The following is a 23,480-nucleotide window of genomic DNA, read 5'->3' as shown; positions in this document are numbered from 1 at the left end:
ATCCTCCTCTCCGACGTCTTTCCATCATGCATGGGTTTGTTCTTTCGGGGCCTATTGAGTCTTTACATCCCCATAGGGAAATCTCAAAGAAACAATTGCATGCAGTAGTAATGTATTTGAGTAGTATTGAACAGGGTGCATCCCAAAAACAACATGGGCCCTTAATGTGATTTACAGGAAAGCAGTCTAGAAGGAACCAGAACAGCCTAACAAGGATCCTAACACAGTCCATGCAGGAAAGAAGTGGATCCGTCCTGTTTTTCAGATTCATGTTCACACACTGCCATTTATAAGAGATGTTAGGCTCGATGCTTGACGCCAGCAGCATGAATCATTTCCTCAGACTGCAACATATCAATCCCACAAATTAATCAAACTTGTCGAGTCCTTCCTCTCACCATTAGTGTCAGTTTGAGTTCTCCCATCTGAAGCCAAATGTGCACGGACACATTCGGCTCCATCTGCTTCAGAGGACACGAGACGGATCTGAACCAATCGGAGGAGATCAGGCACACTGCGGACGATATTACAGACTTGATGGAAAACATAGGATTTTGGGAAACATACGCCTCTATCAAAACCATCACAGGTGCTGATGTGATGAAGATTCAGAACGGTGTTTGTGATACAACATTGTTTTATAGAATAATGAATTCTAGACAACAAGTCCAGATTGAAAGGCTTTTTAAAAAGTAGAAAGCTACAAAAAAAGAAATGTCTGTCCTTTTCAAATCAGGAGCCATTTTTAGAAAATATTTTGGGCCACATTTGGAGGCATACGTTATGGGTAGGGATGCACGATATTAGGAATTATGACGTCATCCCGATAAACCCGATACCAGTATTAATAGCCCCGATAATATACAATATATTTTTTGGGTAAAAAAGAAAAAAATACTGCGGTGTGGGTGGATTGGGATGAGGGGCGCTTGTTTTTCACTCGGCTCCCGTTTTGCCAATACTGTGGTATTAGTGGTTTAGGAAGAGGGGAGTTCTTCACAAATCCAGCGCTCTCCAATACTTCTTACACTGTGTGTGTGTGTGTGTGTGTGTGTGTGTGTGTGTGTGTGGTGTGTGTGTGTGTGTGTGTGTGTGTGTGTGTGTGTGTGTGTGGTGTGTGGTGTTGTGTGTGTGTTGTGTGTGTGTGTGTGTGTGTGTGTGTGTGTGTCGTGTGTGTGTGTGTGTGTGTGTGTGTGTGTGTGTGTGTGTGTGTGTGTGCCAGATGCTAACAACAACAATGCACGTAAGGTCTCTCGCTCGGGCCACACACACACACACCCTCCCGGTCCTCCCGATGGCCAGTCGGTGCCTGCCGGTGAGCGTGGAAGTGTGGTCTGCCACAAAGGGCGGCAGGAGCGGGGCTGTCAGCATCAGTTTGTAGACGGTATTTTAAACTCGATGCGCTCTGAAACTACGGGGCGGCCAAGGAAAAAAAAATACACATGCGTTAATCGCGTTAAAATAATTAGTGGCGTAAATCTTTTTTTATTATTGGACTTGAGACGCAGGACAGGTATCGGTATCGGCTTTCAAAAACCCAATATCGTGCATCCCTAGTTATGGGATTTATACTGTATTTTAAAAAATGTGTTTGTATTTTGAACAATGACAAATCAATTCAACAAGATAAAAGGTTTCTTAAAAAGAAATGAATGATGGGTTTGTGCAACGACAGTGGGAGATCTAAAAAGGAGATATAACACTGGATTTGCAAAAACCCAAACAAGCTGTCAGACTAAATGGATCATTACTTTGTAATCCGAGAGAATATAACGAACCTCGAGCCCGCTCTGCCTTTCAAGCCCATTTCATTTCTTGATTGGTTGCTCTTCTATCGATCTCCATTTATCAGACAAGCTCCCCTGCATCCCGAGCACTCTCCGTTTCTTCGTCAAAAGGCCTCCGACGCCACGAGGGAAATAAACCGAACCTTCCTCTGACAAAACATCCTGACCGCTGATCTGCAGTCAGCTCTCTGCGTCCGACTCTGTGCCTCGTGTAAGAAATGAAATCAATAGTTCTGTGCCGTAACTTTAAATTAATAACACGGTTTATTCTGGAAACCGGATGTCACGACATCTCCGACACACCCGACTTCCGTTTTGGCGAAAGTTGTTGTTTGTAGCCTTTAGCAAATAATATGTTGTGTATGTGAGTATAAGGAGAGTGACTTGCGGAGTTATACAATGAACACACTCACTAATTGACGTTGTATAATTACTCGCGGGAGACAAATCGAAGTCACCATGAAGCCAAGAGGAAGACCCGCCCCTCGTCGTTGCAACCAATAGATGAAGAATACAGAATGATATAAATAACGAATGTTTTGTAACGTCTATTAAACGCTACTTTATTAAATATTCTTACAACTTTCTGAGGAGTTTCCTTGTCTCCTATTTTAACTTATTCCTGAACTTTGAAAGACTTCCCTCGTCCAGTTCCTCATGACATTTGTGAAGGACGTTGGTGGAGGATCTACGGGTTACGGAAACACGCCGTGGTCCGCAACACATCCCGACTCTCGCGCTGCACCTGCTGCGTCATGTGACCCTTGGACACCACTTAGTGAGCTCCAGCTGCTTTACTCCCGTTTGTCCTTGTAGCCAAGTAACGGAAAAATAATATGTTGTGCTGCCGAAATAATTAAATCAAATACTGGACTGACTGAAAGAGAATCACTGAAGTCATTAGAGTGTTTACATCATTATGAATTGATTATCTTCACAACAGCACCTGGGTTTTGGGCGACGAGGGACATTTTATACACTAAAACTATTTCCGCCTTCTCGGAAATAATCAACAGATGAATCAATAACAGGAATAATCATTAGATACTTCATTAAAGTCTGAAGGTCTTTCTACCTCTTGATTCATTGCTAAAAACAGTAGGCATATCCTGAAAATCAATGTCGCTATGTAGTCAGAGATCAAACTGTCACCGGGGGATTTTTCCGATATTCACTCAGATGCTACTTCCCAGTGAGTCCTGATTGGCTGACAGTAATCTTTGTGATCGATAACCTGATTGACCAAAATTGCCTAATAATGGTCTTTGCAGGCGGTAAGAAAGAAAAAAGAAGATGAACTTTTATTAATCCCTCGTGGGGAAATGGTTTCTCTGCATTTGACCCATCCTAGAGTTAGGAGCAGTGTGCTGCCATTTTGAACGGTGCCTTGCTCAGAGACACCTCGGTAGCACTTGGGCCGTTTCTCAATCTCGAGGATTCTGGCTTCCAAGCTAATATTTCAAGGATGCTACGTCATCGAGTGCCGCCGAAGTACTGTTCCAATCTCCAGCATACTTGGAATTCCACCGAGGCCGCGTCCTTGGTTTGGGGGAAATTTCGAGGCTGCACATGGGTAGACTTCGCGTCCTTAAAATCCCCACAATGCTTTGCGCACGGACCAATTTCAAAAACCCTTGCGGAGAATTGCTGAACCGACGCAGCACACATTTAAATGTAAGTATGTAGTGGCCAGTGGCGACTGGTCATTAGGGGCAGGTGGGGCACAGCAAAATGCAAAAAATAAATAAAAATATATATAAAATATATTTTAAGATCATGTTTAATCATCTGATTCGTCTGTACATTGCTGTTTTAGTCTGTGTTCTTCTAATTAGTGTCTACAGTGTGTGCCGATTGAGCTGTTTAGAGCCATGTGGGACAAAACCCGATCCTGCCCCTCCCTCTCACTGTCTAAGTCAATGGTGACTGTAAAAACTACACTGCGCATGCTCAGAGTATTTTCCTATTTAATGTGTGTGGCAAAAAAATAATGACCCTAGGGGCACAGAGCTGCCATCCCCACCATACGTCATCTCACATAATTCAGAGCTGATTGGCTGTAAGTACGTGTGCCGCGAAAAGTGTGGTGTGTGAAGAGGAGACGAGAGAGCTGCAGTGACGCGTCCTAAAACCCGGAAGTAAGCTGCGCATGGCTTCCCTCCACAAAAAAGCAACGAGATTTCTCCATAGGATTTTAGAAAATAGCTCAAAAGAAGATCTGTGGGAAACGTAGCTGTTAGATAAATGTACGTTTTGTTCAGCCGGATAATATCCACATGTCTACCCTACTTTTAAAATGTTCGAATCATAAATCTATCAATTAGATTTATGATGTGCCCCACCACTTTGGTACATGTAAAAACGCCACTGGTAGTGGCGTAGAACATGTGTTGGTAAATATGTTACTTTGTTACATTTGTTGTTATCACCAAAAATGTGTTCCGTGAAAGTAAAGCAAGTTCATAATTAGATCGACATCGTGAGGTATTTATTTTCGGTACAGTTTATGTTGAAACCGTTAGAGAGTGAATTCCACCTGTTCCGTTCTTCTTCATTTTCCGAAGCCATGGCTTGGAAGCATACTTGCTTAGTTTCTGAAGGAAGTGACTTGGAAGTACGCGACTACCAAACCAGCATCCTCGCGATTGAGAAACACCCATGGTGTTGGGACTTGAACTGGTGAACTTCCAGTTGCCAAGCCAACTCCCTATCCACTTCGCCACCACCGCCAGAATAAAAAGACGCGAGTTGAAATATGCTCAATTCTCGTAACACTTTATGAATAATATCAGATTGAATCATCTATCTTAAGTTCAAATGCTTTTTGAGACAGGATGTAATCACTTGCAATTGTGCACTTTGATTTACTTCTAAGAGCATGCGAGATAAAAGCTGAGGAGCGCTCTTGAGAGCAGTGAACATTCATGAGAGCAAAGTGAACTCACTTCAACTTCAGAGAAATCAGAAGCTTCATTTTACCAGTAAGACATTTGGCTGATTACATTCTGTAGGATAAGAGGGGATTCGTCTGGGCAAAGGTTTTTGTGTTCAAGTGTCCTGTAGTGTGTGATATAGGTTTTGGTGCATGTTAATGGTCTGCAAAGGCTACAATCCCAAAGTAAACACGTGGCACCGAATACAAATATGAACCTGAAAATGAGCAGAACATGTCCTCTTTGATTATTATCAAGCAATACATCTGTATGTGGAAATGATTTACTGCCGTTTAAAACGCTACAAATAGCACTTTGACATTTCCTTTCTGCGATGCCCGACTGATCAAAGTGTCGTCACTGATAAAGTAAACCGCCATGGGCCTGACTTTGTTTAACAGATGTGCAACAGACACTGTGTTTCTCTTCGATGTGCAGAGTGGGCGGACTGTCAGTCAAGGTCTCGGCTATTTAAAGGGTGTTTCCAGCCAAAATGTGTTTGAAGTGCAGCGAGGGAGGGGGGGGGGGGGGTAAGGGAGGGGGGGGGGTAGGGTAGTGCTGTCGGTGCATTATGGGAAACACAGCAAGGTCATTGTCATTCACGGCACAGTGTGCATGTTTCTTTCTTTCTGTCAGTCTTTATTTCGAACAGATTAAAAAATAACAAATGTGAAAAACAGAATACCGTATTGTTATAATATTTACCCACATTCATGGTAATATTTGTGTATTCAACAAATAAAAAATGTCTTCATATTAATAATAAATCATGTGTCCGAAAGGGAGCAGGAGGAAGCAAATGCTTATTAATTCCCACCCCTTACTTGATCAAGGATTGTCCTTTAAATCATTATGCAAGTTATTCCTACATACATTTACATTTATACAAACATATACAATCATTTCTCATCTTCAATCACCTCTCTTCATTCTCATAGTTTTCCAAAAAAGTGTTTCTGTACATCCTGTTAAACTGAATTATCCGTCTGCTTTGTTTTAACTCCTGCTCCAAACCATTCCCTAAAAACCACCCACAGATTGTTAAACTCGTACTTCTCAGAGTTGTTCGGACCTCGAGTTGTTTCAGATGTAGATTTCCTCTCAAATGAAACCCCCCCTCTCCGTCTACGAACAGTGCTTTTAATTTCCTAGGAAGTAGATGATGTCTGGCTCTGTACAGGATGTGTTTTAAATGTAACCAGATCAGTGAACTTCAATATGTGTGACTTCAAAAATAATCCATTAGTGTGTTCAAGATATCCAACCGATATGAAGTGAGTTTAACTGAGTGTGTGAGAGTGTGTACAGTAGAGAGTGAGAGAGGATGCTTGCACATAGTGTGTGTGGGTGAGAGTACGAGAGAGTGCATTTCAGGGGAAATAACTGGCAACTGTGTATACTGTACATATACAAGTACTGTGTTTTAAGTGAGCAAATACAAAAGATATTTGTTAAAGAATAGCTTTGTTAGGGAAGCCCACGTCATTTATTTTCTTATTTTTATAGAACGATCATTGTTCAATTGTTTGCATTGTATCTTAACACTAGACATTCTTATTTATCTTGCATTTCATTACATTAGAAAATGGTACAATTGGGACTTTAGCCCATTGCACAGAAACCTCTGGAAACCCACTACACAATGATAGGGCCTCTTTAAAAGCAGAAGCCAGAGTGAAAACCGGAACTAAATAACAATAAATACCCAAATTACTTCTCTTGGCAAAATAAAGCACCGACTGAACTCCACATGTGTCCTGTTTGAGTAACATGCGCCGGCCCCTTACACAATTCAAATGAAGAGCCCCAAAGATATGCTCTATATAAAAATGTCATTAAAAAATCCATCACACACACACACACACACACACACACACACACACACACACACACACACACACACACACACACACACACTATCTGCCAAGTACTAAGTGACACTAGTGCCTGGCCTAATGTGTAAATAACAGTCAGGTAATTGAGTCGCCCGAGCCTCAGCTGCAGATCGCCCTGCTTCGGCTGCAGGACTGAAGTGGGTTAAAACATGTTCACAGTGGGTTTCTGGCGGCGTGCAGAGTGGGCTGCTCTGATTATTCAGCAGCCTGAGAGGCAGAAGAGCGTCCTGATGATGCCTGCAGCTCTCACACGCAGCATGACAGTCAGGGTTGTTGTAGCGCTGTCGTAATGTAACGGTGCGAAACAACTGGTCTGGGCATCGATTAGTTCTTTAACAGAGTTTAAGAATAAAGAAAAAGACGTGCTTGGTGCGAGCATCGGGACCAAACGATTGTTTTCTGTTTCTGGACAAAAACCTGAGCTTTTCAATGAAATGTTTAGAGTTACAAATCTATACAATGCAAATCTCCGGCTTTACATACAAAAAAAAAAGCACTCGAAATAATCACAATCACTTCCACGTTGCTGAGCCACTTAAACTGCAAAAGCAAACACTATGGAGAAATGCAAGGACATTACTTTGTATAAATAAACCGCAGAAGCCAGAAAGAAAACCAACTATTTCCTCTATTCATTTGAGTTTACCTGTGTCACTGCTGCCACTTCATTACGCTGCTCCCCCTCCGAGTGTGTGTGAGTGTGTGAGTGTTGCATGCACTGCAGCAGGAGGAGGAGGCAGCCCCAGCATGCAGCTCAGTCCTATAACTGGCCAGGGGGTGAAGAGATGGAATACAATCTGACCACTACACACACACACACACAGCATGCCCCTGCTGAATTCCTAGCAGGCCGCCGCTGCCTGTAAATTCCTCTCTTGGCCCAGTGACACATTTGGGTTCAGCTCCATGCTGCTGCCACCTTCCCCTGTGCAGGTTTCACACACACACACACACACACACACACCACACACACACACACACACACACACACACACACACACACACACACACACACACACACACACACACACACACACACACACACACACACACCACACACACCACACACACACACACACACACACACACACACACACACACACACACACACACACACACACACACACACACACACACACACACACACACACACACACACACACACACACACACACACACACACACACACACACACAGCCTCTTTCCCTTCTCACAGTCCACCTCTCTCTCTCTCTCTCTCTCTCTCTCTCTCTCTCTCTCTCTCTCTCTCTCTCTCTCTCTCTCTCTATCGCTCCCACTCCGGCTGGAAAGCGTTCAGAATCGTCGCGCCTCTTGTTTGATTAAATGGCGGCGAGTGAAAGTCCTGAGAGTTGTTGTCAGGTTAAGTGGAGCCAGAGTTATGTGAGGCCGTGGCAGAGTGTGAGCTGAAAGCCGCCAGCGTGCCCGCTGCCACCAGCATCACGGTAATGAGGGGTTATTACCAAACAATGCAAGAACCCGGCCGCAGTGCCAGGCTTTTGTGCCACATTTCATTTTCAGGAGCGACAGTTAAGCTTTCACGTCGCCTCATCACACCGTGTGCAGACTTTAGAGTGAGGCTGGAGGGCAGAGTGGATGTGGATGTTTATGTTTACTACATGGGTGACTATTTTACACAAAGACTACGACCTAAAAGTCCACATGAAGCTCGTTACTAAGGTGATCTTTAACTTCTTATGTACATTTTTGTTTTTGCACATTCTTCATTTTTTTATAAATATTTGTAATCGATATTGTCTCATCTTTAATTAGGTATTTCATTTTGACTTCTTACATTGATAAAAGTATCTTTATTCTATTTAGATTTTACCTTTGTGCACATTAACTACAATCATTATTTTTGAATAGTATTGATAATTGTATTTCAGCTTTTATTCTGGATTTTATTTGTTATGGTTATGACCTTTTATTGGACATTTTACTCTAAATAGTTTTTCTGTAAATATTAAATTCTATTTTGTTTTACTATTTTATACTCTATACTTTTATATTATAGTTTTTCTACTTTATGTTACTATATATATTATTGGACATTCTTAAATTTGACTTCTAATGTATTTCTTATAATTCATTCCATGTTTTATTTTACTTTATATAACATTTATATATATTTTTTCTTAAATGGAGCAACTGTCCCCAAACCCTTATTCCCCGTTTTATATAAAGTATTACTCGGTCTCGTTTTTATGTCCTTTGTCTTCCCCCCCCCCTTTGTTTTTTGTTCAGACAGGAAGTGGGTGCTGCAGCCGACTATATAAGATCTCATCACCTCAGGAGCTGTTGATCATTTTGCTTTTATAATGCCAGGCAGCCCCCCCCACCGCCCAGCTCTGGTTTCAGTGAGACCCCGTCAAATGAAGATCATCTCAGGCAGCAGTGAGGAAGAGGAAGAGGAAGAGGAAGAGGAGGGACTGACTGCTGGCACACTGAGCAACAACAATCTCACAATCCGAGACCCTGCTGGCAAGACCCTGACAGACACGAGCTCCGCGTGCCATCCCTGAAACAGCTATGTACTACTGGATAGCTAACAAGGTACTAATGGGATATATGACCTCTTGCTATCTCGTGACTCACAGTCACCACATCCAAGTGACTGAATGCACTTAGGAAGTGCCCGTTCTATCGCAGCTTCAGATAAGGGCAGTCGTGTTGCTTCACGGTTTAAGTGCTGGCATCGAAATAAGAGCAGTGCAAACATGTTATAGTGATACTTTTTGAAAGGTGATAATTTCTATTAATCCTACCCTGAGTGTGTTTCTCCCAAAAACAAATACTTCACCAGTGTTTCATTCTCTGTGTCGACAGCCAACAAAAAGGTACAACTCTGCTGCGAGGGAAGTCCAGCCGGCCCCCCAGAAACACTTCCAACACAAATGGTGACGAAGTGAACCGTAGCTCGATGTGAGGGCAGGTGCAGGTGCTCAAAATGCTGCCAAGTTAACATGGGCTAAAAGTGCAACATTTGACAAACCACATTTTAACCAACTGAAAATATGGAGAAGTTCAGAAGTTCACCAATTCCTAAAACATGATTGGAAACGGCTCATTTTGAATTTAGTAACAGCGTGCAAACGAAACAGTACATCACCACGCAGAGGAGTTAAGAGCAGGTGGAAAACAAGTAGAGCTTAAAGGGCCCATGTCATGCTTTCCGGTTCTTACCCGTCCCCTTGTGAGTTATGAAGCTTCTGCATGTGAACGGTCTGCAGAGTCACAACCCCTCAAAGTGCACCCTGAAGCGAGTACAACTCTAACACAGAGAAGACGTGTCTGTGCTGCTCCAGAACGCCTCGCTGGTGATTTCTCTGTTTCTTCCTGGGTACAGTGACGTATTTGGGGTACACACACACACACACACACACACACACACACACACACACACACACACACACACACACACACACACACACACACACACACACACACACACACACACACACACACACACACACACACACACACACACACACACACACACACACACACACACACACACACACACACACACACACACACACACACACACACACACACACACACACACACACACACACACACACACACCACACACACACACACACACACACACACACACACACACACACACACACACACACACACACACACACACACACACACACACACACACACACACACACACACACACACACACACACACACACACACACACACACACACACACACACACACTCTCTCTCTTGATTAACTCATATCTCTTCGCATATCTCTTTGTGTGTGTTTGTTTCGGGCTGGGTTTCGCTGTGTCTCGCAGACGGCCACTGGGCTCACAGGGAGGGGGGGGGGGGGGGGGGGGCAGGAGCTCCAACAAGCCGTGTAGGACAGAGAGTGAACACCCATACTATACAGAGATGCTGTGAGAAACCAATGTGAGTTTGGAAAATTGCACAATATATATTCATTCTAGTCGACCTCTGGGGCAGCAGAGATGGGTCCTGTGGGTATTGTCCACAGTATCTGACCATTGCATGTATAAACATATGTGTAATGTGTGTATCTGTAAAGCGCTTTGAGTCATTGAAAAAGCGCTATAATAAATGTAAGGAATTATTATTATTATTAACAATGGAATTATGATCAGTAGAAATGGCCATGACGTGGGACCTTTAAAATAATACTCGGTAACAGTTTGAATATTGTGATAAGTGGGAAACCGTCATTTCCATTTGGCGCCGAATAGATGCGGCAAATGATCTGCATCATTATTAAAACCTCTCCACCAGCAATGGGTAAAGAGGCTCGGAGCAAGCTCTGCTTATTAGTTTAAATGAGAAATGTTAACGAGACAGTTTTAACTTCCACCTCGTGATTGCAGATGGCTCGCGCAGAAACATGTCTCAAGAGTTCAAAGTATCTGTGCATCAAGGCAGCGCTTTCTTCTCTCAGGTGTTCTCTTCAAGTTCAACAAATACACTTCCACTTATCTGCAGAACATCCGGTTATTTCTCGCTCAAATTCAGCTTCCCTTAAACCGATGTCCTCCCGTAGAATCTCATTTGTAGAAACTGCTTTTAACCATCTGTGTTTTCAAGGTGAACAGATGTGCATTTTTAATATCCTCTGCACCGATGCCCTTTTTGTGCATAATGATGTCTGCAGCGTTATTATATGAATTATTCAAGGTTACGGTATTCATTTATATTGTATGTTAACGTATATTAAAATGTAAAAAAAAAAAGTAAAAACAAAAGGGAGAAGGGGTCGGATTAAATAAGTGTAAACTTCTTCCGACCCCTTTCCGGACGTGTAATTAGCTAAAGTTTTGTTGTTTATTGATATCAGACAATGATACTACAGATTATTCAATTATTATTTAAATATTTCGTTTAGTTATTGCATTCATTTGTATAGTACTGTATCATGTCTGTATCATCTTTTGTTTCATTTGTATTTTCTTTGGTTTTACACGCTCGAAAAAAATAAATAAACTAAACTAAACTAAACCAACCCGAGAGATCGCCATGAAATGTGATGCGGGAAAGGAAGTCTCCGTCAGGTTGAACTGTAATAACCTTTGTGCTTCTTCGAGCACCGTCACTACGTTGACACAAAAGAGGCTTCTCAATACTCAAATTTCCCCTCCTCGACTCCTCGGTCCTCCGGTAGTGACCCGGAAATGAATTTCAGCGCGCCATTTTGAAGGACGTCTCATTTCTCTAAATGCACACCGAGGATCGAGCGTCGAGGAGGCTCTCTGGAGGAGCTATAACCGAGGATACACTGATGGTTCCTCCACGGCTCCTCCGCGGATGCATTTCCGGGAACGGTGGAGGCGTGACACACGGCCGGACTTATCTCAGCCAATGACAGCTCTGCATGCATCCCCTGGATATTATTTTAGAAACTGCTCTCATCGCAACGTGATGTTTACAGTGAGAACAGCTGTGAGGTCCTGCAGAAAGCAGAGCAGTGTGTAAAATAAATATCACTCAGTATAACAGGCCTACTCTCTTTATTTGATTTAGTTTAGTAGATACAAACAAAGAGTCGATATTTTTCTAAAACCATTTAGTGCTTCACATAATAAAATACACAACGGCTGTAGCCTGATTATGCTTTAGGAGCTTAGGTGTGTGTGGTACAGTGTGTGTAGGTGTGTGTGTGTGTGTGTGTGTGTGTGTGTGTGTGTGTGTGTGTGTGTGTGTGTGTGTGTGTGTGTGTGTGTGTGTGTGTGTGTGTGTGTGTGTGTGGTACAGTGTGTAGGTATGTCCTGTACAGTGTGTAGGTGTGTGTGTGGTACAATGTGTGCGCAGATGCGGCGGACAGACAGGTCTCAGTTGGTTTGGTGTCCTCTGCTTACTTTTAATACTTGCAAATACAACTTTTGGCCCGTAATTTCAATTCCCCATTTCAGTCTCTGATTGTGTTACGTTATTATGAGAGTGCTCTCATACTTTAAATTGCATATATTTATATAAATATATTTGTGTGTGTGTGTCCGCATCTGTAGCCTGTTATTGTCTCATTATACCGCACTCTCAATGAATTCAAGGTAAATATGTGGGGGAACAATGTTCAGCTGATCTAACAGAGATTATAAAATATGACAAAACACTCGACAGCTGATGCAGCTGTTGCCACGTAATAATGAACGGACGTCGCTTTAATATGACCGCTCAGAGGAGAGGAGTTCTCATTTCTTTAAACGTCTGCTGCTTCCCCTCCTCTCTCCTCGGTTCCCCTCCTCGGTCCTCCGCTCGCATCTCCTGTGGGCGGGACTAAGTCTCGAGGAGGGGAGTCGAGGAGGGGAGTCGAGGAGGGGACATTTGAGTATTGAGAAGCCTCTAATGTTTATTTGTTGACGCACCACCTGACAGCGTTCCCCTTAGCCTCCGCTGTAGTCTCGTGCTAATTAGCAAATGTCAATATGCTAATTCGTTAAGAAGGCGATTATGGTAACATTTAACTTGGTAAATATCATCTTGTAAACATTGTCACTGCAGGCGTGTTAGCATTTAGCACCCAGCTGCTACACTGCGCCTCATACACGCGCAGAGCTGTTAGCATGGACGCTAACTTGTTGAAAAGAGGATGTTCATCCACAAAGGTTTTCAAACATCAAAACAAATGTATATTTAAAATGTTGCTGCAGTACTGAAGACGGATAACAGTCACAGTTGACATTGACTACAGTGATATAGTATGCATATATACGGAGGCGTGTGGCGCAGTGCGTTGGTGTTCGGATCAGGGGGTCACAGGTTCAAACCCCCCTGCAGTCAGCATGTCGTTGTGTCCCGGAGTCACTTCACCCCAAATTGCCCCTGTGGGGATTGCCCACAGTGTTGAGTATGTACGTCGCTTTGGATAAAAGCGTCTAACAAGTGACATGTCATGTAATGTCATTTAATATTTGTCACCAGTGGTGGATTTGTAGCCTTTGCAGACCATTGACATGCACACACACCTATATAACACACTACAAGAAAACCCACAAAACTCACCCTTTAAGTAAGTGAGTAAGATCTACTTCTTCCACCCCTGTTTGTTACTACGTTGCCATGGTCACAAGGGCTCATTCTTCCACATTCATTGTGCTTTGAGAATAATCCCATTCTAATTATGCTGACCACATGCATGAGCATTTCCTGATATCTCCATGGAAATCAGGTCTCCGCTTGTTCGACACTTGTCTCCGTTCAGATCAGATGTGACGCGTCGGCCTCGCTGCCTCTAGTTAGAGCCCCTCTTCGGAGGCAGAGGAGCGGAGAGCCCGTTAAATGTCTTACTGCACAGATCATGAAAATATGTTCGCATTAGCATGAACAGGGTGGAGCCCGTGATTCAGAAGAGCATGTAGAGGGGTGAATAATGCCGAGACTCATGACGGAAGTGCATGCTCCGACTAAAACATTAGCCTCGACTTGGCAGTTTGTGCTTCCACAGCAAATAGGACGTGTTGAGCAAATTGAGACGCTGCTTGAGAGGCTATTTAGGGCGCGCTGATTGTTGAAAAATAAGTCTTTTTGTATGGATTCTTTCATTACAAACTGTAAGATAATAAGGGCATTAGTTTGACAATAGTGAGGATTATAAAGCAACAAAAGGACAAAAATGAAGTATTAGAGTTAATAAAATCCGCATAGCAACACCGCTTCCCATCGACCGGCTGCTCTTCAGCGTCTGCGTGGGCGACGGTCAACATTAAGAGGTACAGTGTGCCGCTGGAGTAACTCACGCAGCGGTGCAGAGCCTCAACGCTGCAGATTAACAGCCACAGTGTGCAGGGATCATATATAATGCAATGCTTTATTGATCCCCGTCCGCAATTCCTCTCTTTGTTTGGACACCTACAGCCCCTCTGCTGGAATGCAGGGAATCGTTGAAGGCGCTTTAACGGAGTTGTGCTCGCAATAAAACTTAATTAAAACAACTTTCAAAACAGTGCTCAAGACAAACAAGTCAGACTCTTGTTTCCTACCTCTCTACAGGAAGGATAATCATATGATTTGAGCTAGATGGTACTTTCAGTATGCTAATAAGCTCAACATTACCAAGCTAGCATGCTTATGTTTAGTAGGTATTAGGAGTTATCTTTCTGTACTTTTTTACCATTACCACCAACTGTTTTAAGCATTTTAGCGAGTTAGCACAAACCACAGATAAAGCTGATGACAATGACGTACAATACAATAGTTTTAGGGACATTGTACTCAAAACCTGAAATAGTACCAGAGTTCCCGTTAGCCGGTAATTACCGGACTATGACCGGTCAAATATGCTGAAGACCGGCACATCTAAATCTCTCCGGTCAAAGCGTCCGGTCAAAATAATTTCCGCTTAGCGCAATACCGCATCAGTTGCGCAACTTGCGACAGACAAAAGGCAAGGCAAGGCAAGTTTATTTATATAGCACCTTTCAACACTAGCAATTCAAGGTGCTTAAGAGTAGGCCTATGTGACAGACAAGAAGAGTCAACTCTAATGTCTAACACTTAATGTGGAGAAAGAGATGTCCTGGATGGGTTGATTGTGCGTTGATCTGTTGGTAATGCCTCGGGGTTCCGGTGGGCATGTAAACAAATGCATAATGCTGCGCTATACTTTGCGGCCTCGCCCGGTTGCATAGCGACACTTATTGTTTAGTTGTCTTTTAATAAGCAGGTAGTCCTATCATTAGCTAGAACTAGCTGGATCTGATCGATATGGACATAAACGCGAGTGAAGTCTAATCTGACGAGAGAGAGAGATCAGCTGCTGCTGACGAGTTGAGACCCTATGGTCGAGACTCGACACGCAGCTCTGCATGATCACATGCAGCGGTGAGCAGAACAAAACACTTCAGGTTAGAATATCACACGTAGCTATTTTAATTACCTCTCAAGATACCTAAACTAGTTATAGATATGTTTAGTTTCATTATTATTCCCGTGTTATTGTAAATTACTGTACACTTTTGAATAATGTAGTTAATCCACTATAATTTGTTTGTTTAATATCAAATCATATCAATTTTTTAAAGCTCAATAAATAACAAAGAAGACCTTTGACCGGCACTTTTCAAATTTTGTCCAGAAGATTTCAACTGTAACGGACATGTTGACCGGGAACTCTGAATGGTACCATGAAATTCAGATCACCAAAGACCGTAGGATACATTTTCTGAGCATCTTGAATGATTGTACGAAATGTAAAACCAATTCATTCAGTGGATGTTGACTTTATTACTGGACAAGTGAACACATGTGACCTGCTTTCGGAGCTAAGGTAACGGTCACATGATAACTAAAGTCAGAGGGATTTATTCATCTACACAAACCTTCACTTCATCCAACAGTTGTAGAGCTATAGCAGACCGACTGACATCCTGCAGCCTCCAACATCAAGGTTGATATATAAATACAATCGGAAAATGTTCTCTGAATAGCTCAAGGTTATGCCGTCTATCTGCATTTCTTTCATTCATTCATAAGAAGTAGGTGAGAAGAAGAGGAATGATTTTCTTATAGCTAATTATTTATAAACGCCGGGATAAGCATGAGGACTACTCATTAACCTGTTGAGCCCTGAGCCTGTGTTCCGGGTCTCAGGCTCGAAAAGGACAGTCCCAGAACAAATGACCATAACTTCACTTCTAAAAAGGGTTAAATGAATAATCTTCTTTCTCAAAGCAACGATAAACCTGTGAGTTGGATGTAGAAAAAAGTCAGAATCAATATAGATGTTTTAATTTTAAAGTAAATTCAGATTGAACATAGTAAAATGTGATGCTCTGTGTGTGATACATGGATACATGGATCCTGACGGCCCGTCCACACAGCAGCTTTTCAAAGATCTTGAAAATCTTGGAGCTGGGCGTGTCTGACAGCTTGGGGATTTTTTGCGAGCAACGCGACCAACAACCAATCACATGAATCTCCCGCCCCCGACATACAAAGCAAAAAAAAACGGGAATTTTATGCGAGCAATATATATATAAATATATAAATACTGTTCGTACAGACGGGGGATCAGAGTACTGACAGAGCAGGGCCGTGGAGCTCTGCTGACAATGCAAAGTTAACATAACTGGAGCGGAGAGAAGATCTGAAAACGGCATCATTCCAAAGATGATCCTCCCAGTGAGAGGGGGTGTTAGGAAGAGGCAGTGCTGTTAGGAAGAGGAAGTAGGTTTAACAGTAAATCATTTAAGGAATTAAATAAGGAGATTAAAATGTGTATAATGGGATAAACAAAGAGAATGTGAAAAAAGGTATTAAAAACATCTATTATTGAAATTAGTCAGCGTTTTTTTACTGCGTGCGTTTTCTTGATATGGTTCAACAGACGAGGAAGACATGTGTGAGGAATGTTATTTGGAAACTTTAGATGTGTGTTGGCTTCCAGACTGTTGAATAGAGGGGCGCGTTGTTCTTTATCTTGGAAACAAAAGAGATTTAAAAAGGGAAACCTTTAAACCAACATGGACGGTGGGAAAGAATCATGAAAAGTTTGAAGACCTTTTTTCGTGCCGAGCGAACGTTGCTGGTGCACGCGGCATAAAAGAGTAGGAATGTGAATCACAACAGAATCCATAAGTCCACAAACAAGGCTGTGGGAAGGGAAGTCAGGGTTGGCAGGAAGTTGCTCAAAACGAAGAAAAACTTAGTGTATAGTTCGTAGGGCTGTGCATTCACTGGTCAACGATTCGATATCCCGATATATCAATTTTCTATATTACTGCACATGGCTTCTTTTCATGCGGCGAGATAAATATGAACTCCCTTTTTATTATTTAGAAAGTGCGTCAGAAATCAACATAAATGTCTTGACATGAAATTACAAACCATGAATGTATGAGATTAAGTTAAGTTAAATAACACAAGCTTCATCATCTCAATCAGTGATTAATAAAGTTTCTATCAGCCTGTCACTCATTATTTTCAGGGGGAGGGGGGCGGGGTTTGGAGGAACGGAGGAGACGGTGATCGCGGAAGCTTTCTTCCTGCCTTCACAAACGTATTTATCGTCTGAAAATAGCAAGAGGACGTTCATACTCTGCAAACCAAGACTTAATTAAATCCTTATTTATACTAATTAAAAACCTGACATGACGACGACGAGTGTTTTTCAAAAACATAAATCGACGTGTGTCTGAGCCGCAGCGACAGGGCCCGATTCAGAGCGGGTCGTTCTGCGGTTGGTTCTGGACTGGTGCTCGTGTGTTTGCTTGCTCCGTGTTGCGGTCACTTCTGTTCCCTGACCTCTGAGTCAGAGCGATATGATATTCGTGTGAGAGAAAAAAACGGGGGGAAAAAACGTTATTGTAAAGCCGCGGCCGGAAGATGAGGAAGAAACGTTACTATGCTTTAATCGATTATGTCCCTGCATCGATGCAGAATCGCCCACGTGCGGTTCACGATGCTTCGTAGAAACGATTAATTTCAACACCCCTAATAGTTTGTAGTATTAGTAGGAGAAAGCTTGTGACAACAATATACATGATTGCAATACTCGGCATATTCCAAAATGTTAAAATAAATCCAAATAACATAAGGTGTTATCGACTTAAGTAGGTGATAACGACAGAACGCTACAAGGGAAAGAAATCAAACAAAGGAATAAAGTATTTCTGAGTTTCTGTCGTCCTGGCTTTAAATAGCAACTTGTGTTCACTTTAAAAGCACATTAATGTAATCTGTAGCGCCACCTGACTCCCTGTCGCTGCCCTTCTCTTTGGGGTGATGTTCTTATTATCAACCTTCGTGACCCTCAGAAGTACGATGTGGGATATTTATAGAGCTTCCCGGCAGGCTCGGACACAAACAACCTCAAAGCAGCGCCTGACCTTTCTGCTCCGCCACGCCTCCGGACTGGAGTTCAACACTCTCTATCCAACGCATTGTTTTTCTGTGTGCTTTTTCTCCTGTTCTCTTTCTCATCGTCCCTCAGACCGTCAGACCGTCACTGGTCTATTTCACCATCAGCAGCCAAACCCGCATTCATGTCTTTCATTCTAAACGCCACTGTATATATATTGCATTGTATATTTTTATTCTATTTTAGTTGATCCTTTGTTGGAGATGTTTTATTGAAAAGTCTTTCTAGAATTTCTTTATCACTTTTTATTGCATATTCTTACTTGAACGTCTTATGTTTATACCTATATTCTTATCATGTATATTTCTTTATTTCATTGTTAAGGAGGCAACTGCCAATTTCCCCCTGGAATAAATATCTAATTTTGATTCTGACGATGGCTTTTCCCCCTCAACATCCTGAATTTCACACTTCTTTTTGGCCATTTATCTCTTTTTCACCATCGTCTTCCTTTCTCTATTCTCTCACACTGTCCCAGCTCGTGTCCCCTCCCAACCGCTGCCGCCCCCCGCCCCCATCACGACGCTACGCAGACACACGCTGTTAAAAAGCTGCTCCGCAAGTTAATTGCAGCTCCATCAACTCTCAGGACTGGGATCCTTCAGTCCTGATTGTGTCTGTATTTCGGAGGCAGTTGTTGTAATAGAGATGTCCATCACAGCCAATCACAGGCCGAGTGGCGTCCACTGCTGCCGGGGCCCTGAAGAGACCGCTTCTTGACATTGTGTTGCTATGGTAACAACGAGATGAGGCTTTAAATAAGCCCCCACTCTTTGCCCAATGCAATACATTTTCCAAATAGCGGTGGGATTTTATGGTGGGCTTTTGCAAGAGAAAGAGATTAGAGTGTGTACTGCAAGTATAGTGTGTGTGTGTGTGTGTGTGTGTGTGTGTGTGTGTGTGTGTGTGTGTGTGTGTGTGTGTGTGTGTGTGTGTGTGTGTGTGTGTGTGTGTGTGTGTGTGTGTGTGTGTGTGTGTGTGTGTGTGTGTGTGTGTGTGTGTGTGTGTGTGTGTGTGTGGTCTAGCTTTACTATACTTGTGGGGACCTACATCTGTTTACATAGTCACGTGTGGGGACTGGCTTCCCTTATGGGGACAAATTGGAGGTCCCCATAAGGGGGATCATTAATTTTAGGGTGAAGACTTGGTTAGGGGTAGGCATGTGTTGGTTAAGGTTAGGATAAGTCTCCAGGAAATGCATGTAAGTCAATGTAATGTCCCCTGAAGTGATGTATACATGGTGTGTGTGTGTGTGTGTGTGTGTGTGTGTGTGTGTGTGTGTGTGTGTGTGTGTGTGTGTGTGTGTGTGTGTGTGTGTGTGTGTGTGTGTGTGTGTGTGTGTGTGTGTGTGTGTGTGTGTGTGTGTGTGTGTGTGTGTGTGTGTGTGTGTGTGTGTGTGTGTGTGTGTGTGTGTGTGTGTGTGTGTGTGTGTGTGTGTGTGTGTGTGTGTGTGTGTGTGTGTGTGTGTGTGTGTGTGTGTGTGTGTGTGTGTGTGTGTGTGTGTGTGTGTGTGTGTGTGTGTGTGGAGCTTTCAGTTGGACAGCGAGGGACTGACAGCCTGGCACGCTGATGGAAGAGAAGTCTACACTGCATTCACATCCAAAACACTTCACACATCCTGACGGGCCCCAAACTGTGTGTGTGTGTGTGTGTGTGTGTGTGTGTGTGTGTGTGTGTGTGTGTGTGTGTGTGTGTGTGTGTGTGTGTGTGTGTGTGTGTCTCTCATCAATTGGACTTGAATCAAAGCTGGCAAGAAAGAAAGAACAAAGGAAGATAGCAAAGAGTTTAAATAATGAAATAACCAAAGAATGAGTTAGCAACTGGAAATATGGAGCTTTTTTAAATGTTACGCTTCAGCTTTTATCCTATAGATCTTCAGAGGCTGTGTTAGATTCATATGGTTTGCAAGAATATCTATAAATATCTGTGAAAGAGAAGTTGTATCAAATATACAGCCAAAGATGCAATGACAAACAAATAGAGGGAGACGCATTGGGTGAGACGGAGATGAAAACAGCACACACACACACACACACAGGGACACACACACAGGGACACACACCTCCCACTTGACTCCGACAGAAGGGCGTCTTATAGATTGAGGAAAGGAAATGCTTCTGAAGGCCACGCAGCGACAACAAATTGCACTCTGATCCGACCCCGCGATATTGAATTAACTAAATCAAAGCACTGGCTCTCACGTTTGATTCGGGTGATCTACTGCGCTAATCCAGATCATTAAGAGTGGTCACAACTGTGAGCGTGAACAAATCAAACACACACACACACACACACACACACACACACACACACCTCGGCCCTGCATACATGCAGCTGAATGGGAGCAACTGTTGTGTGAATAGAGTCTAGTTCATGTTTCCCCGCAGCAATCCAACCGGCAGAGACGGTGATATGAAACACCTTTTCAGAGACATTATGCTGAAGGACCTTTTCAAAATAAATCCGGTAACAGTTCTAAGGATTTAGCAGCCAGGTATATATTACAGTTATTAACGGCATATATATATATTGCACATAGTTGATTGGTATTTAGCAGCAAGGGGTGATGTAGTCTGTGTTGTGGTGTGTGTAGGGGAGGGCGGTCTACTAGGGGCTGTGCTGGTTGTACAGTGTACATGTCGTGGTCGATCAATTCATCTATGTAAGCATCAAAGTCGCAGGTTCAAAGGAAGCAATAGCATTTATTTAGTAGCCTTGACTAATTTCCATGAAAGAGAAGAGTGTGTACTTGTTTATGTGAAAATAGGAAAAAGATTGAGTGTCCTGACTTGAGCTTTTGGATTAGATGCTGAGAGCAGGAGCTCCCCATCAACCTGCCAGTGCCTTTCTTCAAGGAAAAGGTGCTACAAGACCCTACTCCATTTATCTTTCTAACTTGAAATGTACAACAACAACAACAACAACAACATTTCCAGACACTTTTTCTGTCTATTTGATTTCTATCAGTCGACAAAGCCTGTCGTGCTTATCCCCTGATTTCTCATATTCAACTGCAAAACAAATAATATATTTAAACTTCAATCTGTCCGTTGAATCTCGGGCTGTGCGCTCGGTCAAATTGTCTCTGAACTCTGACCCCGACGAAGGCCTGGCAGCTGCTGCCGTTGTGCTGCCGACACACTGCGGCACATTTAGCTTACGGCCAAAATTACTCTGCAAACAATCTTGTGAATCCCAGTGGGAGGAATGGAAGACGGAGGAAGCGAGAAGCAGAATTGGAAATAGATCTCGTAAAATGACGGATTCATTTTAGATGGCAGAGGATTGGGTTGTTTCAGGTTCAACAGCTGTGTGTTGGCTTTGTGTTATCCGTGAGAAATAACACAAACAGTCCAAATGGTAGCACTTAGGGCTTGGGTTACTAGCCTATAGTCAGTACGCTTGGAAGTAGAATAGCCTCAAGTCAAGATGTATCCTAATGTGATGACAAATAAAGAAAGTAGGGCCGCCAGATAGCTCAGTTTCAAGTAATGTCAATAAATGCACTCTCTGGCCTAAAATATATCTTTATAAAAAATATATATTCAACCGTTCAAGTCTTAAGTCAAAGCCACGTGTCGTGTCAACAAAATCTCCAGAGGACTCAGAAACTTATCCCTTCATTGAAGCTTCAAAGAGACGAACACTTCCTCCCCGGCGGGCGATGCAGCGGCATTTATTACCCAAGATGCAAATGTGCCTATGAACTAGAAACTTCCAGACCGCAGCAGGCGCAGAAATGCAGGCACTAAAAATAAAATCCATCCCTGCTTTGAATCTCAAATTGCACATGTGCTCCTTTTTTATATCCCGGATCGTCTGAATGTATTTTTAGGAGCAGCGGCTGCAGAGATATGAGACATGACGGACCTCTGTGGTATCGCTCAGGTAAACAATGGCACTTTATGTCTCATTAGGAGGGGGAGAGAGGAATCCGCTCGTCCCACTGACACCGAGGAGAATAACTCCGGTTCTACTCCGACCCACGCCTCCTTTTCGGAGTCCAGTGAGACCGAGGCAGACAGAGCGTCTTCTTGTTTAGAGTTGCCAATGTGGGAAGTGAAATACATGTGATTGAAATGCGTTTGGGTGTTCGACCTCCACAGTTTCTACACTTAACGCCTCGCTGCCGTACCAAACGTTCTACACTTGGCTTCAAACAGTCACACATAATGGTTCTGTTATTGCGAGTAATAGTTGTGTGAAGCATATGCACCTATAGGGCGTCACAAAGCTGAGATAATTGGAAAGTTGCTGCCGTTGTCCACTTCTGAGCACTCCAGTCAACTTTTGAATGACCTCAGTAAAGTAAAACAAAGTTCATCCCAGTGTCTCTAAAGACTCTTCTGGATGTGTGTTTCAAACAGAAGTAGAAAAGCACAAAGGCAACGAGACAGGATGGATACTTGTATGCACACAGAATTAAGCTACCAACAGCTTTTTGGGGTTTTCCCTTTCCTGTAGTGTGACATAGGTTTGTGTGCATGTAAATGGTCTGCAAAGGCTCACATATCTACAGGAAACATAGACGTCACATAATTAAAGGTGGGGTCGGTAATTTTGAAGGAACCAGCTCGAAATACACAACCGGAAAAAATCTGCCACTTCCTCACAGAGCACCTCCTCCAACACACACGAACATGACCAATGAGGGCACGAGATAAGTCTGTGCCCCGATGGAAGGCTGACAGGCAGGTAGGTCATCCAGTTACTTTAGCCGGGCCGGCTCAGATGATTGGTCGTGCTTTTTACAGCGCCACGGCTTTCAGAGATGATATTTTTTATGGATTTATTGTCAAAGCATTTCATGTATTCATTGCTATCGGGATGTTGAGAGCATTCCATGGAATATAACAAGTGTTTCTGAAGTGAATTACCTACCCCAGCTTTAATGTAAATATTAGCAGTATTTAGTAGTACAAAAAAAACGTAGTGGCAGATACATAATTGCACATTATTAATAATAATAATATTGCACGTGTTAT

The 23,480-nt window shown here is 42.9% G+C and overlaps 1 protein-coding gene across 4 annotated transcripts in view; it reads right to left on the bottom strand.

Annotated features, from left to right (window-relative positions):
- The window catches only part of plekha7a (pleckstrin homology domain containing, family A member 7a), a 177,604-nt gene that overhangs the window by 93,672 nt on the left and 60,452 nt on the right, over positions 1 to 23,480 (bottom strand). Inside the window, exon 1 of one of the 4 annotated variants that reach the window (XM_034084276.2) lies at positions 7,262 to 7,280. The exons of the other annotated variants lie outside the window; for them this stretch is intronic. The gene's annotated coding sequence lies outside the window, so the exon portion shown is untranslated. Of the gene's footprint in view, positions 1 to 7,261; positions 7,281 to 23,480 lie in introns of those variants that run through there. 4 annotated transcript variants of the gene reach the window in all.

The sequence above is a fragment of the Pseudochaenichthys georgianus genome, chromosome 6 (genome assembly GCF_902827115.2).
Source record: "Pseudochaenichthys georgianus chromosome 6, fPseGeo1.2, whole genome shotgun sequence".
NCBI lineage: Eukaryota > Metazoa > Chordata > Actinopteri > Perciformes > Channichthyidae > Pseudochaenichthys > Pseudochaenichthys georgianus.
This window is presented reverse-complemented; position numbering and strand designations above follow the sequence as displayed.